Source organism: Euprymna scolopes, chromosome 2 (genome assembly GCF_053919585.1).
Source record: "Euprymna scolopes isolate OS-2025 chromosome 2, ASM5391958v1, whole genome shotgun sequence".
In the NCBI taxonomy this organism is placed as follows: domain Eukaryota; kingdom Metazoa; phylum Mollusca; class Cephalopoda; order Sepiida; family Sepiolidae; genus Euprymna; species Euprymna scolopes.
In genome coordinates this window covers 86,582,812-86,596,529 of record NC_136483.1, presented here as the reverse complement: position 1 = coordinate 86,596,529, position 13,718 = coordinate 86,582,812, and the positions used below count along the sequence as shown (strand labels likewise).

Here is a 13,718-nt window from a genome sequence, read left to right as displayed (position 1 = left end):
CGCTCGCTTAGCATGCGAGTGGTACGGGGATCGATACCCCGATTCTCCACTTGTTTAATACTTTTTTAATTTTCTGAGGCATATATATGACTAGACCTTATTTAATTATCTGGAAATTTTTGAATTAAAGTAAAATGTCTTTACTTGCAGACAAGTGCCTTCAAGCTTTTAATATTTTCATTTATTCATAAAATATTGGGATTATGATAGTAGGAGAATACGGACATGGGGAATTAGCTCAGATGGTAGAGCGCTCGCTTAGCATGCGAGAGGTACGGGGATCGATGCCCCGATTCTCCACTTGTTTAATACTTTTTTCATTTTCTGAGGCATATATATGACTAGACCTTATTTAATTATCTGGAAATTTTTGAATTCAAGTAAAATGTCTTTAATTGCAGACAAGTACCTTCAAGCTTTTAATATTTTCATTTATTCATAAAATATTGGGATTATGATAGTAGGAGAATGCGGACATGGGGAATTAGCTCAGATTGTAGAGCCCTCGCTTAGCATGCGAGAGGTACGGGGATCGATGCCCCGATTCTCCACTTGTTTAATACTTTTTTAATTTTCTGAGGCATATATATGACTAGACCTTATTTAATTATCTGGAAATTTTTGAATTAAAGTAAAATGTCTTTACTTGCAGACAAGTGCCTTCAAGCTTTTAATATTTTCATTTATTCATAAAATATTGGGATTATGATAGTAGGAGAATGCGGACATGGGGAATTAGCTCAGATGGTAGAGCGCTCGCTTAGCATGCGAGAGGTACGGGGATCGATGCCCCGATTCTCCACTTGTTCAATACTTTTTTAATTTTCTGAGGCATATATATGACTAGACCTTATTTAATTATCTGGAAATTTTTGAATTCAAGTAAAATGTCTTTACTTGCAGACAAGTGCCTTCAAGGTTTTTATATTTTCATTTATTCATGAAATATTGGGATTATGATAGAAGGAGAATGCGGACATGGGGAATTAGCTCAGATGGTAGAGCGCTCGCTTAGCATGCGAGAGGTACGAGGATCGATGCCCCGATTCTCCACTTGTTTAATACTTTTTTAATTTTCTGAGGCATATATATGACTAGACCTTTTTTAATTATCTGGAAAGTTTTGAATTAAAGTAAAATGTCTTTACTTGCAGACAAGTGCCTTCAAGCTTTTAATATTTTCATTTATTCATAAAATATTGGGATTATGATAGTAGGAGAATGCAGACATGGGGAATTAGCTCAGATGGTAGAGCGCTCGCTTAGCATGCGAGAGGTACGAGGATCGATGCCCCGATTCTCCACTTGTTTCATACTTTTTTAATTTTCTGAGGCATCTATATGAATAGACATTATTTAATTATCTGGAAATTTTTGAATTCAAGTAAAATGTCTTTACTTGCAGACAAGTGCCTTCAAGCTTTTAATATTTTCATTTATTCATAAAATATTGGGATTATGATAGTAGGAGAATGCGGACATGGGGAATTAGCTCAGATGGTAGAGCGCTCGCTTAGCATGCGAGAGGTACGGGGATCGGTGCCCCGATTCTCCACTTGTTTAATACTGTTTTAATTTTCTGAGGCATATATATGACTAGACCTTATTTAATTATCTGGAAATTTTTGAATTAAAGTAAAATGTCTTTACTTGCAGACAAGTGCCTTCAAGCTTTTAATATTTTCATTTATTCATAAAATATTGGGATTATGATAGTAGGAGAATGCGGACATGGGGAATTAGCTCAGATGGTAGAGCGCTCGCTTAGCATGCGAGAGGTACGGGGATCGATGCCCCGATTCTCCACTTGTTTAATACTATTTTAATTTTCTGAGGCATATATATGACTAGACCTTATTTAATTATCTGGAAATTTTTGAATTCAAGTAAAATGTCTTTAATTGCAGACAAGTGCCTTCAAGCTTTTAATATTTTCATTTATTCATAAAATATTGGGATTATGATAGTAGGAGAATGCGGACATGGGGAATTAGCTCAGATGGTAGAGCGCTCGCTTAGCATGCGAGAGGTACGGGGATCGATGCCCCGATTCTCCACTTGTTTAATACTTTTTTAATTTTCTGAGGCATATATATGACTAGACCTTATTTAATTATCTGGAAATTTTTGAATTCAAGTAACATGTCTTTAATTGCAGACAAGTGCCTTCAAGCTTTTAATATTTTCATTTATTCATAAAATATTGGGATTATGATAGTAGGAGAATGCGGACATGGGGAATTAGCTAAGATGGGAGAGCGCTTGCTTAGCATGCGAGAGGTACGGGGATCGATGCCCCGATTCTCCACTTGTTTCATACTTTTTTAATTTTCTGAGGCATATATATGACTAGACCTTATTTAATTATCTGGAAATTTTTGAATTAAAGTAAAATGTCTTTACTTGCAGACAAGTGCCTTCAAGCTTTTAATATTTTCATTTATTCATAAAATATTGGAATTATGATAGTAGGAGAATGCGGACATGGGGAATTAGCTCAGATGGTAGAGCGCTCGCTTAGCATGCGAGAGGTACGGGGATCGATGCCCCGATTCTCCACTTGTTTAATACTTTTTTAGTTTTCTGAGGCATATATATGACTAGACCTTATTTAATTATCTGGAAATTTTTGAATTCAAGAAAAATGTCTTTAATTGCAGACAAGTGCCTTCAAGCTTTTAATATTTTCATTTATTCATAAAATATTGGGATTATGATAGTAGGAGAATGCGGACATGGGGAATTAGCTCAGATGGTAGAGCGCTCGCTTAGCATGCGAGAGGTACGGGGATCGATGCCCCGATTCTCCACTTGTTTCATACTTTTTTAATTTTCTGAGGCATATATATGACTAGACCTTATTTAATTATCTGGAAATTTTTGAATTCAAGTAAAATGTCTTTAATTGCAGACAAGTACCTTCAAGCTTTTAATATTTTCATTTAGTCATAAAATATTGGGATTATGATAGTAGGAGAATGCGAACATGGGGAATTAGCTCAGATGGTAGATCGCTCGCTTAGCATGCGAGAGGTACGAGGATCGATGCCCCGATTCTCCACTTGTTTAATACTTTTTTAATTTTCTGAGGCATCTATATGAATAGACATTATTTAATTATCTGGAAATTTTTGAATTCAAGTAAAATGTCTTTACTTGCAGACAAGTGCCTTCAAGCTTTTAATATTTTCATTTATTCATAAAATATTGGGATTATGATAGTAGGAGAATGCGGACATGGGGAATTAGCTCAGATGGTAGAGCGCTCGCTTAGCATGCGAGAGGTACGGGGATCGGTGCCCCGATTCTCCACTTGTTTAATACTGTTTTAATTTTCTGAGGCATATATATGACTAGACCTTATTTAATTATCTGGAAATTTTTGAATTAAAGTAAAATGTCTTTACTTGCAGACAAATTCCTTCAAGCTTTTAATATTTTCATTTATTCATAAAATATTGGGATTATGATAGTAGGAGAATGCGGACATGGGGAATTAGCTAAGATGGGAGAGCGCTCGCTTAGCATGCGAGAGGTACGGGGATCGATGCCCCGATTCTCCACTTGTTTCATACTTTTTTAATTTTCTGAGGCATATATATGACTAGACCTTATTTAATTATCTGGAAATTTTTGAATTCAAGTAAAATGTCTTTAATTGCAGACAAGTACCTTCAAGCTTTTAATATTTTCATTTATTCATAAAATATTGGGATTATGATAGTAGGAGAATGCGGACATGGGGAATTAGCTCAGATGGTAGATCGCTCGCTTAGCATGCGAGTGGTACGGGGATCGATACCCCGATTCTCCACTTGTTTAATACTTTTTTAATTTTCTGAGGCATATATATGACTAGACCTTATTTAATTATCTGGAAATTTTTGAATTCAAGTAAAATGTCTTTACTTGCAGACAAGTGCCTTCAAGCTTTTAATATTTTCATTTATTCATAAAATATTGGGATTATGATAGTAGGAGAATACGGACATGGGGAATTAGCTCAGATGGTAGAGCGCTCGCTTAGCATGCGAGAGGTACGGGGATCGATGCCCCGATTCTCCACTTGTTTAATACTTTTTTCATTTTCTGAGGCATATATATGACTAGACCTTATTTAATTATCTGGAAATTTTTGAATTCAAGTAAAATGTCTTTAATTGCAGACAAGTACCTTCAAGCTTTTAATATTTTCAATTATTCATAAAATATTGGGATTATGATAGTAGGAGAATGCGGACATGGGGAATTAGCTCAGATTGTAGAGCCCTCGCTTAGCATGGTAGAGGTACGGGGATCGATGCCCCGATTCTCCGCTTGTTTAATAATTTTTAATTTTCTGAGGCATATATATGACTAGACCTTATTTAATTATCTGGAAATTTTTAATTAAAGTAAAATGTCTTTACTTGCAGACAAGTGCCTTCAAGCTTTTAATATTTTCATTTATTCATAAAATATTGGGATTATGATAGTAGGAGAATGCGGACATGGGGAATTAGCTCAGATGGTAGAGCGCTCGCTTAGCATGCGAGAGGTACGAGGATCGATGCCCCGATTCTTCACTTGTTTAATACTTTTTTAATTTTCTGAGGCATCTATATGAATAGACATTATTTAATTATCTGGAAATTTTTGAATTCAAGTAAAATGTCTTTACTTGCAGACAAGTGCCTTCAAGCTTTTAATATTTTCATTTATTAATAAAATATTGGGATTATGATAGTAGGAGAATGCGGACATGGGGAATTAGCTCAGATTGTAAAGCGCTCGCTTAGCATGCGAGAGGTACGGGGATCGGTGCCCCGATTCTCCACTTATTTAATACTGTTTTAATTTTCTGAGGCATATATATGACTAGACCTTATTTAATTATCTGGAAATTTTTGAATTAAAGTAAAATGTCTGTACTTGCAGACAAGTGCCATCAAGCTTTTAATATTTTCATTTATTCATAACATATTGGGATTATGATAGTAGGAGAATGCGGACATGGGGAATTAGCTAAGATGGGAGAGCGCTCGCTTAGCATGCGAGAGGTACGGGGTTCGATGCCCCGATTCTCCACTTGTTTCATACTTTTTTAATTTTCTGAGGCATATATATGACTAGACCTTATTTAATTATCTGGAAATTTTTGAATTAAAGTAAAATGTCTTTACTTGCAGACAAGTGCCTTCAAGCTTTTAATATTTTCATTTATTCATAAAATATTGGAATTATGATAGTAGGAGAATGCTGACATGGGGAATTAGCTCAGATGGTAGAGCGCTCGCTTAGCATGCGAGAGGTACGGGGATCGATGCCCCGATTCTCCACTTGTTTAATACTTTGTTAATTTTCTGAGGCATATATATGACTAGACCTTATTTAATTATCTGGAAATTTTTGAATTCAAGTAAAATGTCTTTAATTGCAGACAAGTGCCTTCAAGCTTTTAATATTTTCATTTATTCATAAAATATTGGGATTATGATAGTAGGAGAATGCGGACATGGGGAATTAGCTCAGATGGTAGAGCGCTCGCTTAGCATGCGAGAGGTACGGGGATCGATGCCCCGATTCTCCACTTGTTTAATACTTTTTTAATTTTCTGAGGCATATATATGACTAGACCTTATTTAATTATCTGGAAATTTTTGAATTCAAGTAAAATGTCTTTAATTGCAGACAAGTACCTTCAAGCTTTTAATATTTTCATTTATTCATAAAATATTGGGATTATGATAGTAGGAGAATGCGGACATGGGGAATTAGCTCAGATGGTAGAGCGCTCGCTTAGCATGCGAGAGGTACGGGGATCGGTGCCCCGATTCTCCACTTGTTTAATACTTTTTTAATTTTCTGAGGCATATATATGACTAGACCTTATTTAATTATCTGGAAATTTTTGAATTAAAGTAAAATGTCTTTACTTGCAGACAAGTGCCTTCAAGCTTTTAATATTTTCATTTATTCATAAAATATTGGAATTATGATAGTAGGAGAATGCGGACATGGGGAATTAGCTCAGATGGTAGAGCGCTCGCTTAGCATGCGAGAGGTACGGGGATCGATGCCCCGATTCTCCACTTGTTTAATACTTTTTTAGTTTTCTGAGGCATATATATGACTAGACCTTATTTAATTATCTGGAAATTTTTGAATTCAAGAAAAATGTCTTTAATTGCAGACAAGTGCCTTCAAGCTTTTAATATTTTCATTTATTCATAAAATATTGGGATTATGATAGTAGGAGAATGCGGACATGGGGAATTAGCTCAGATGGTAGAGCGCTCGCTTAGCATGCGAGAGGTACGGGGATCGATGCCCCGATTCTCCACTTGTTTCATACTTTTTTAATTTTCTGAGGCATATATATGACTAGACCTTATTTAATTATCTGGAAATTTTTGAATTCAAGTAAAATGTCTTTAATTGCAGACAAGTACCTTCAAGCTTTTAATATTTTCATTTAGTCATAAAATATTGGGATTATGATAGTAGGAGAATGCGAACATGGGGAATTAGCTCAGATGGTAGATCGCTCGCTTAGCATGCGAGAGGTACGAGGATCGATGCCGCGATTCTCCACTTGTTTAATACTTTTTTAATTTTCTGAGGCATCTATATGAATAGACATTATTTAATTATCTGGAAATTTTTGAATTCAAGTAAAATGTCTTTACTTGCAGACAAGTGCCTTCAAGCTTTTAATATTTTCATTTATTCATAAAATATTGGGATTATGATAGTAGGAGAATGCGGACATGGGGAATTAGCTCAGATGGTAGAGCGCTCGCTTAGCATGCGAGAGGTACGGGGATCGGTGCCCCGATTCTCCACTTGTTTAATACTGTTTTAATTTTCTGAGGCATATATATGACTAGACCTTATTTAATTATCTGGAAATTTTTGAATTAAAGTAAAATGTCTTTACTTGCAGACAAATTCCTTCAAGCTTTTAATATTTTCATTTATTCATAAAATATTGGGATTATGATAGTAGGAGAATGCGGACATGGGGAATTAGCTAAGATGGGAGAGCGCTCGCTTAGCATGCGAGAGGTACGGGGATCGATGCCCCGATTCTCCACTTGTTTCATACTTTTTTAATTTTCTGAGGCATATATATGACTAGACCTTATTTAATTATCTGGAAATTTTTGAATTCAAGTAAAATGTCTTTAATTGCAGACAAGTACCTTCAAGCTTTTAATATTTTCATTTATTCATAAAATATTGGGATTATGATAGTAGGAGAATGCGGACATGGGGAATTAGCTCAGATGGTAGATCGCTCGCTTAGCATGCGAGTGGTACGGGGATCGATACCCCGATTCTCCACTTGTTTAATACTTTTTTAATTTTCTGAGGCATATATATGACTAGACCTTATTTAATTATCTGGAAATTTTTGAATTCAAGTAAAATGTCTTTACTTGCAGACAAGTGCCTTCAAGCTTTTAATATTTTCATTTATTCATAAAATATTGGGATTATGATAGTAGGAGAATACGGACATGGGGAATTAGCTCAGATGGTAGAGCGCTCGCTTAGCATGCGAGAGGTACGGGGATCGATGCCCCGATTCTCCACTTGTTTAATACTTTTTTCATTTTCTGAGGCATATATATGACTAGACCTTATTTAATTATCTGGAAATTTTTGAATTCAAGTAAAATGTCTTTAATTGCAGACAAGTACCTTCAAGCTTTTAATATTTTCAATTATTCATAAAATATTGGGATTATGATAGTAGGAGAATGCGGACATGGGGAATTAGCTCAGATTGTAGAGCCCTCGCTTAGCATGGTAGAGGTACGGGGATCGATGCCCCGATTCTCCGCTTGTTTAATAATTTTTAATTTTCTGAGGCATATATATGACTAGACCTTATTTAATTATCTGGAAATTTTTAATTAAAGTAAAATGTCTTTACTTGCAGACAAGTGCCTTCAAGCTTTTAATATTTTCATTTATTCATAAAATATTGGGATTATGATAGTAGGAGAATGCGGACATGGGGAATTAGCTCAGATGGTAGAGCGCTCGCTTAGCATGCGAGAGGTACGAGGATCGATGCCCCGATTCTTCACTTGTTTAATACTTTTTTAATTTTCTGAGGCATCTATATGAATAGACATTATTTACTTATCTGGAAATTTTTGAATTCAAGTAAAATGTCTTTACTTGCAGACAAGTGCCTTCAAGCTTTTAATATTTTCATTTATTAATAAAATATTGGGATTATGATAGTAGGAGAATGCGGACATGGGGAATTAGCTCAGATTGTAAAGCGCTCGCTTAGCATGCGAGAGGTACGGGGATCGGTGCCCCGATTCTCCACTTATTTAATACTGTTTTAATTTTCTGAGGCATATATATGACTAGACCTTATTTAATTATCTGGAAATTTTTGAATTAAAGTAAAATGTCTGTACTTGCAGACAAGTGCCATCAAGCTTTTAATATTTTCATTTATTCATAACATATTGGGATTATGATAGTAGGAGAATGCGGACATGGGGAATTAGCTAAGATGGGAGAGCGCTCGCTTAGCATGCGAGAGGTACGGGGTTCGATGCCCCGATTCTCCACTTGTTTCATACTTTTTTAATTTTCTGAGGCATATATATGACTAGACCTTATTTAATTATCTGGAAATTTTTGAATTAAAGTAAAATGTCTTTACTTGCAGACAAGTGCCTTCAAGCTTTTAATATTTTCATTTATTCATAAAATATTGGAATTATGATAGTAGGAGAATGCTGACATGGGGAATTAGCTCAGATGGTAGAGCGCTCGCTTAGCATGCGAGAGGTACGGGGATCGATGCCCCGATTCTCCACTTGTTTAATACTTTGTTAATTTTCTGAGGCATATATATGACTAGACCTTATTTAATTATCTGGAAATTTTTGAATTCAAGTAAAATGTCTTTAATTGCAGACAAGTGCCTTCAAGCTTTTAATATTTTCATTTATTCATAAAATATTGGGATTATGATAGTAGGAGAATGCGGACATGGGGAATTAGCTCAGATGGTAGAGCGCTCGCTTAGCATGCGAGAGGTACGGGGATCGATGCCCCGATTCTCCACTTGTTTAATACTTTTTTAATTTTCTGAGGCATATATATGACTAGACCTTATTTAATTATCTGGAAATTTTTGAATTCAAGTAAAATGTCTTTAATTGCAGACAAGTACCTTCAAGCTTTTAATATTTTCATTTATTCATAAAATATTGGGATTATGATAGTAGGAGAATGCGGACATGGGGAATTAGCTCAGATGGTAGAGCGCTCGCTTAGCATGCGAGTGGTACGGGGATCGATACACCGATTCTCCACTTGTTTAATACTTTTTTAATTTTCTGAGGCATATATATGACTAGACCTTATTTAATTATCTGGAAATTTTTGAATTAAAGTAAAATGTCTTTACTTGCAGACAAGTGCCTTCAAGCTTTTAATATTTTCATTTATTCATAAAATATTGGGATTATGATAGTAGGAGAATACGGACATGGGGAATAAGCTCAGATGGTAGAGCGGTCGCTTAGCATGCGAGAGGTACGGGGATCGATGCCCCGATTCTCCACTTGTTTAATACTTTTTTAATTTTCTGAGGCATATATATGACTAGACCTTATTTAATTATCTGGAAATTTTTGAATTCAAGTAAAATGTCTTTAATTGCAGACAAGTACCTTCAAGCTTTTAATATATTCATTTATTCATAAAATATTGGGATTATGATAGTAGGAGAATGCGGACATGGGGAATTAGCTCAGATTGTAGAGCCCTCGCTTAGCATGCGAGAGGTACGGGGATCGATGCCCCGATTCTCCACTCGTTTAATACTTTTTTAATTTTCTGAGGCATATATATGACTAGACCTTATTTAATTATCTGGAAATTTTTGAATTAAAGTAAAATGTCTTTAATCGCAGACAAGTGCCTTCAAGCTTTTAATATTTTCATTTATTCATAAAATATTGGGATTATGATAGTAGGAGAATGCGGACATGGGGAATTAGCTCAGATGGTAGAGCGCTCGCTTAGCATGCGAGAGGTACGGGGATCGGTGCCCCGATTCTCCACTTGTTTAATACTTTTTTAATTTTCTGAGGCATATATATGACTAGACCTTATTTAATTATCTGGAAATTTTTGAATTAAAGTAAAATGTCTTTACTTGCAGACAAGTGCCTTCAAGCTTTTAATATTTTCATTTATTCATAAAATATTGGGATTATGATAGTAGGAGAATGCGGACATGGGGAATTAGCTCAGATGGTAGAGCGCTCGCTTAGCATGCGAGAGGTACGGGGATCGGTGCCCCGATTCTCCACTTGTTTAATACTGTTTTAATTTTCTGAGGCATATATATGACTAGACCTTATTTAATTATCTGGAAATTTTTGAATTAAAGTAAAATGTCTTTACTTGCAGACAAATTCCTTCAAGCTTTTAATATTTTCATTTATTCATAAAATATTGGGATTATGATAGTAGGAGAATGCGGACATGGGGAATTAGCTAAGATGGGAGAGCGCTCGCTTAGCATGCGAGAGGTACGGGGGTCGATGCCCCGATTCTCCACTTGTTTCATACTTTTTTAATTTTCTGAGGCATATATATGACTAGACCTTATTTAATTATCTGGAAATTTTTGAATTCAAGTAAAATGTCTTTAATTGCAGACAAGTACCTTCAAGCTTTTAATATTTTCATTTATTCATAAAATATTGGGATTATGATAGTAGGAGAATGCGGACATGGGGAATTAGCTCAGATGGTAGATCGCTCGCTTAGCATGCGAGTGGTACGGGGATCGATACCCCGATTCTCCACTTGTTTAATACTTTTTTAATTTTCTGAGGCATATATATGACTAGACCTTATTTAATTATCTGGAAATTTTTGAATTCAAGTAAAATGTCTTTACTTGCAGACAAGTGCCTTCAAGCTTTTAATATTTTCATTTATTCATAAAATATTGGGATTATGATAGTAGGAGAATACGGACATGGGGAATTAGCTCAGATGGTAGAGCGCTCGCTTAGCATGCGAGAGGTACGGGGATCGATGCCCCGATTCTCCACTTGTTTAATACTTTTTTCATTTTCTGAGGCATATATATGACTAGACCTTATTTAATTATCTGGAAATTTTTGAATTCAAGTAAAATGTCTTTAATTGCAGACAAGTACCTTCAAGCTTTTAATATTTTCAATTATTCATAAAATATTGGGATTATGATAGTAGGAGAATGCGGACATGGGGAATTAGCTCAGATTGTAGAGCCCTCGCTTAGCATGGTAGAGGTACGGGGATCGATGCCCCGATTCTCCGCTTGTTTAATAATTTTTAATTTTCTGAGGCATATATATGACTAGACCTTATTTAATTATCTGGAAATTTTTAATTAAAGTAAAATGTCTTTACTTGCAGACAAGTGCCTTCAAGCTTTTAATATTTTCATTTATTCATAAAATATTGGGATTATGATAGTAGGAGAATGCGGACATGGGGAATTAGCTCAGATGGTAGAGCGCTCGCTTAGCATGCGAGAGGTACGAGGATCGATGCCCCGATTCTTCACTTGTTTAATACTTTTTTAATTTTCTGAGGCATCTATATGAATAGACATTATTTAATTATCTGGAAATTTTTGAATTCAAGTAAAATGTCTTTACTTGCAGACAAGTGCCTTCAAGCTTTTAATATTTTCATTTATTAATAAAATATTGGGATTATGATAGTAGGAGAATGCGGACATGGGGAATTAGCTCAGATTGTAAAGCGCTCGCTTAGCATGCGAGAGGTACGGGGATCGGTGCCCCGATTCTCCACTTATTTAATACTGTTTTAATTTTCTGAGGCATATATATGACTAGACCTTATTTAATTATCTGGAAATTTTTGAATTAAAGTAAAATGTCTTTACTTGCAGACAAGTGCCATCAAGCTTTTAATATTTTCATTTATTCATAACATATTGGGATTATGATAGTAGGAGAATGCGGACATGGGGAATTAGCTAAGATGGGAGAGCGCTCGCTTAGCATGCGAGAGGTACGGGGTTCGATGCCCCGATTCTCCACTTGTTTCATACTTTTTTTAATTTTCTGAGGCATATATATGACTAGACCTTATTTAATTATCTGGAAATTTTTGAATTAAAGTAAAATGTCTTTACTTGCAGACAAGTGCCTTCAAGCTTTTAATATTTTCATTTATTCATAAAATATTGGAATTATGATAGTAGGAGAATGCGGACATGGGGAATTAGCTCAGATGGTAGAGCGCTCGCTTAGCATGCGAGAGGTACGGGGATCGATGCCCCGATTCTCCACTTGTTTAATACTTTGTTAATTTTCTGAGGCATATATATGACTAGACCTTATTTAATTATCTGGAAATTTTTGAATTCAAGTAAAATGTCTTTAATTGCAGACAAGTGCCTTCAAGCTTTTAATATTTTCATTTATTCATAAAATATTGGGATTATGATAGTAGGAGAATGCGGACATGGGGAATTAGCTCAGATGGTAGAGCGCTCGCTTAGTTTGCGAGAGGTACGGGGATCGATGCCCCGATTCTCCACTTGTTTAATACTTTTTTAATTTTCTGAGGCATATATATGACTAGACCTTATTTAATTATCTGGAAATTTTTGAATTCAAGTAAAATGTCTTTAATTGCAGACAAGTACCTTCAAGCTTTTAATATTTTCATTTATTCATAAAATATTGGGATTATGATAGTAGGAGAATGCGGACATGGGGAATTAGCTCAGATGGTAGAGCGCTCGCTTAGCATGCGAGTGGTACGGGGATCGATACACCGATTCTCCACTTGTTTAATACTTTTTTAATTTTCTGAGGCATATATATGACTAGACCTTATTTAATTATCTGGAAATTTTTGAATTAAAGTAAAATGTCTTTACTTGCAGACAAGTGCCTTCAAGCTTTTAATATTTTCATTTATTCATAAAATATTGGGATTATGATAGTAGGAGAATACGGACATGGGGAATAAGCTCAGATGGTAGAGCGGTCGCTTAGCATGCGAGAGGTACGGGGATCGATGCCCCGATTCTCCACTTGTTTAATACTTTTTTAATTTTCTGAGGCATATATATGACTAGACCTTATTTAATTATCTGGAAATTTTTGAATTCAAGTAAAATGTCTTTAATTGCAGACAAGTACCTTCAAGCTTTTAATATATTCATTTATTCATAAAATATTGGGATTATGATAGTAGGAGAATGCGGACATGGGGAATTAGCTCAGATTGTAGAGCCCTCGCTTAGCATGCGAGAGGTACGGGGATCGATGCCCCGATTCTCCACTCGTTTAATACTTTTTTAATTTTCTGAGGCATATATATGACTAGACCTTATTTAATTATCTGGAAATTTTTGAATTAAAGTAAAATGTCTTTAATCGCAGACAAGTGCCTTCAAGCTTTTAATATTTTCATTTATTCATAAAATATTGGGATTATGATAGTAGGAGAATGCGGACATGGGGAATTAGCTCAGATGGTAGATCGCTCGCTTAGCATGCGAGAGGTACGGGGATCGGTGCCCCGATTCTCCGCTTGTTTAATACTTTTTTAATTTTCTGAGGCATATATATGACTAGACCTTATTTAATTATCTGGAAATTTTTGAATTAAAGTAAAATGTCTTTACTTGCAGACAAGTGCCTTCAAGCTTT

General features: G+C 35.3%; 16 non-coding genes across 16 annotated transcripts; all 16 read left to right on the top strand.

Moving 5' to 3' along the window:
* Window positions 1-227: 227 nt before the first annotated feature.
* On the top strand, window positions 228-300 carry Trnaa-agc (transfer RNA alanine (anticodon AGC)). The gene has a single exon. It is a non-coding gene; the product is annotated as a tRNA-Ala (tRNA).
* Window positions 301-729: 429 nt separating this feature from the next.
* On the top strand, window positions 730-802 carry Trnaa-agc (transfer RNA alanine (anticodon AGC)). Its single transcript has one exon. It is a non-coding gene; the product is annotated as a tRNA-Ala (tRNA).
* A 931-nt stretch (window positions 803-1,733) lies between these two features.
* Trnaa-agc (transfer RNA alanine (anticodon AGC)) lies at window positions 1,734-1,806 on the top strand. The gene has a single exon. It is a non-coding gene; the product is annotated as a tRNA-Ala (tRNA).
* Window positions 1,807-1,984: 178 nt separating this feature from the next.
* Trnaa-agc (transfer RNA alanine (anticodon AGC)) lies at window positions 1,985-2,057 on the top strand. The gene has a single exon. It is a non-coding gene; the product is annotated as a tRNA-Ala (tRNA).
* Window positions 2,058-2,486: 429 nt separating this feature from the next.
* Trnaa-agc (transfer RNA alanine (anticodon AGC)) lies at window positions 2,487-2,559 on the top strand. Its single transcript has one exon. It is a non-coding gene; the product is annotated as a tRNA-Ala (tRNA).
* A 178-nt stretch (window positions 2,560-2,737) lies between these two features.
* Trnaa-agc (transfer RNA alanine (anticodon AGC)) lies at window positions 2,738-2,810 on the top strand. Its single transcript has one exon. It is a non-coding gene; the product is annotated as a tRNA-Ala (tRNA).
* Window positions 2,811-3,992: 1,182 nt separating this feature from the next.
* Trnaa-agc (transfer RNA alanine (anticodon AGC)) lies at window positions 3,993-4,065 on the top strand. The gene has a single exon. It is a non-coding gene; the product is annotated as a tRNA-Ala (tRNA).
* Window positions 4,066-5,245: 1,180 nt separating this feature from the next.
* On the top strand, window positions 5,246-5,318 carry Trnaa-agc (transfer RNA alanine (anticodon AGC)). Its single transcript has one exon. It is a non-coding gene; the product is annotated as a tRNA-Ala (tRNA).
* Window positions 5,319-5,496: 178 nt separating this feature from the next.
* On the top strand, window positions 5,497-5,569 carry Trnaa-agc (transfer RNA alanine (anticodon AGC)). Its single transcript has one exon. It is a non-coding gene; the product is annotated as a tRNA-Ala (tRNA).
* A 429-nt stretch (window positions 5,570-5,998) lies between these two features.
* On the top strand, window positions 5,999-6,071 carry Trnaa-agc (transfer RNA alanine (anticodon AGC)). The gene has a single exon. It is a non-coding gene; the product is annotated as a tRNA-Ala (tRNA).
* Window positions 6,072-6,249: 178 nt separating this feature from the next.
* On the top strand, window positions 6,250-6,322 carry Trnaa-agc (transfer RNA alanine (anticodon AGC)). The gene has a single exon. It is a non-coding gene; the product is annotated as a tRNA-Ala (tRNA).
* A 1,182-nt stretch (window positions 6,323-7,504) lies between these two features.
* On the top strand, window positions 7,505-7,577 carry Trnaa-agc (transfer RNA alanine (anticodon AGC)). Its single transcript has one exon. It is a non-coding gene; the product is annotated as a tRNA-Ala (tRNA).
* A 1,180-nt stretch (window positions 7,578-8,757) lies between these two features.
* Trnaa-agc (transfer RNA alanine (anticodon AGC)) lies at window positions 8,758-8,830 on the top strand. Its single transcript has one exon. It is a non-coding gene; the product is annotated as a tRNA-Ala (tRNA).
* Window positions 8,831-9,008: 178 nt separating this feature from the next.
* Window positions 9,009-9,081, top strand: Trnaa-agc (transfer RNA alanine (anticodon AGC)). The gene has a single exon. It is a non-coding gene; the product is annotated as a tRNA-Ala (tRNA).
* Window positions 9,082-11,016: 1,935 nt separating this feature from the next.
* Window positions 11,017-11,089, top strand: Trnaa-agc (transfer RNA alanine (anticodon AGC)). Its single transcript has one exon. It is a non-coding gene; the product is annotated as a tRNA-Ala (tRNA).
* A 1,181-nt stretch (window positions 11,090-12,270) lies between these two features.
* Window positions 12,271-12,343, top strand: Trnaa-agc (transfer RNA alanine (anticodon AGC)). The gene has a single exon. It is a non-coding gene; the product is annotated as a tRNA-Ala (tRNA).
* Window positions 12,344-13,718: the final 1,375 nt, after the last annotated feature.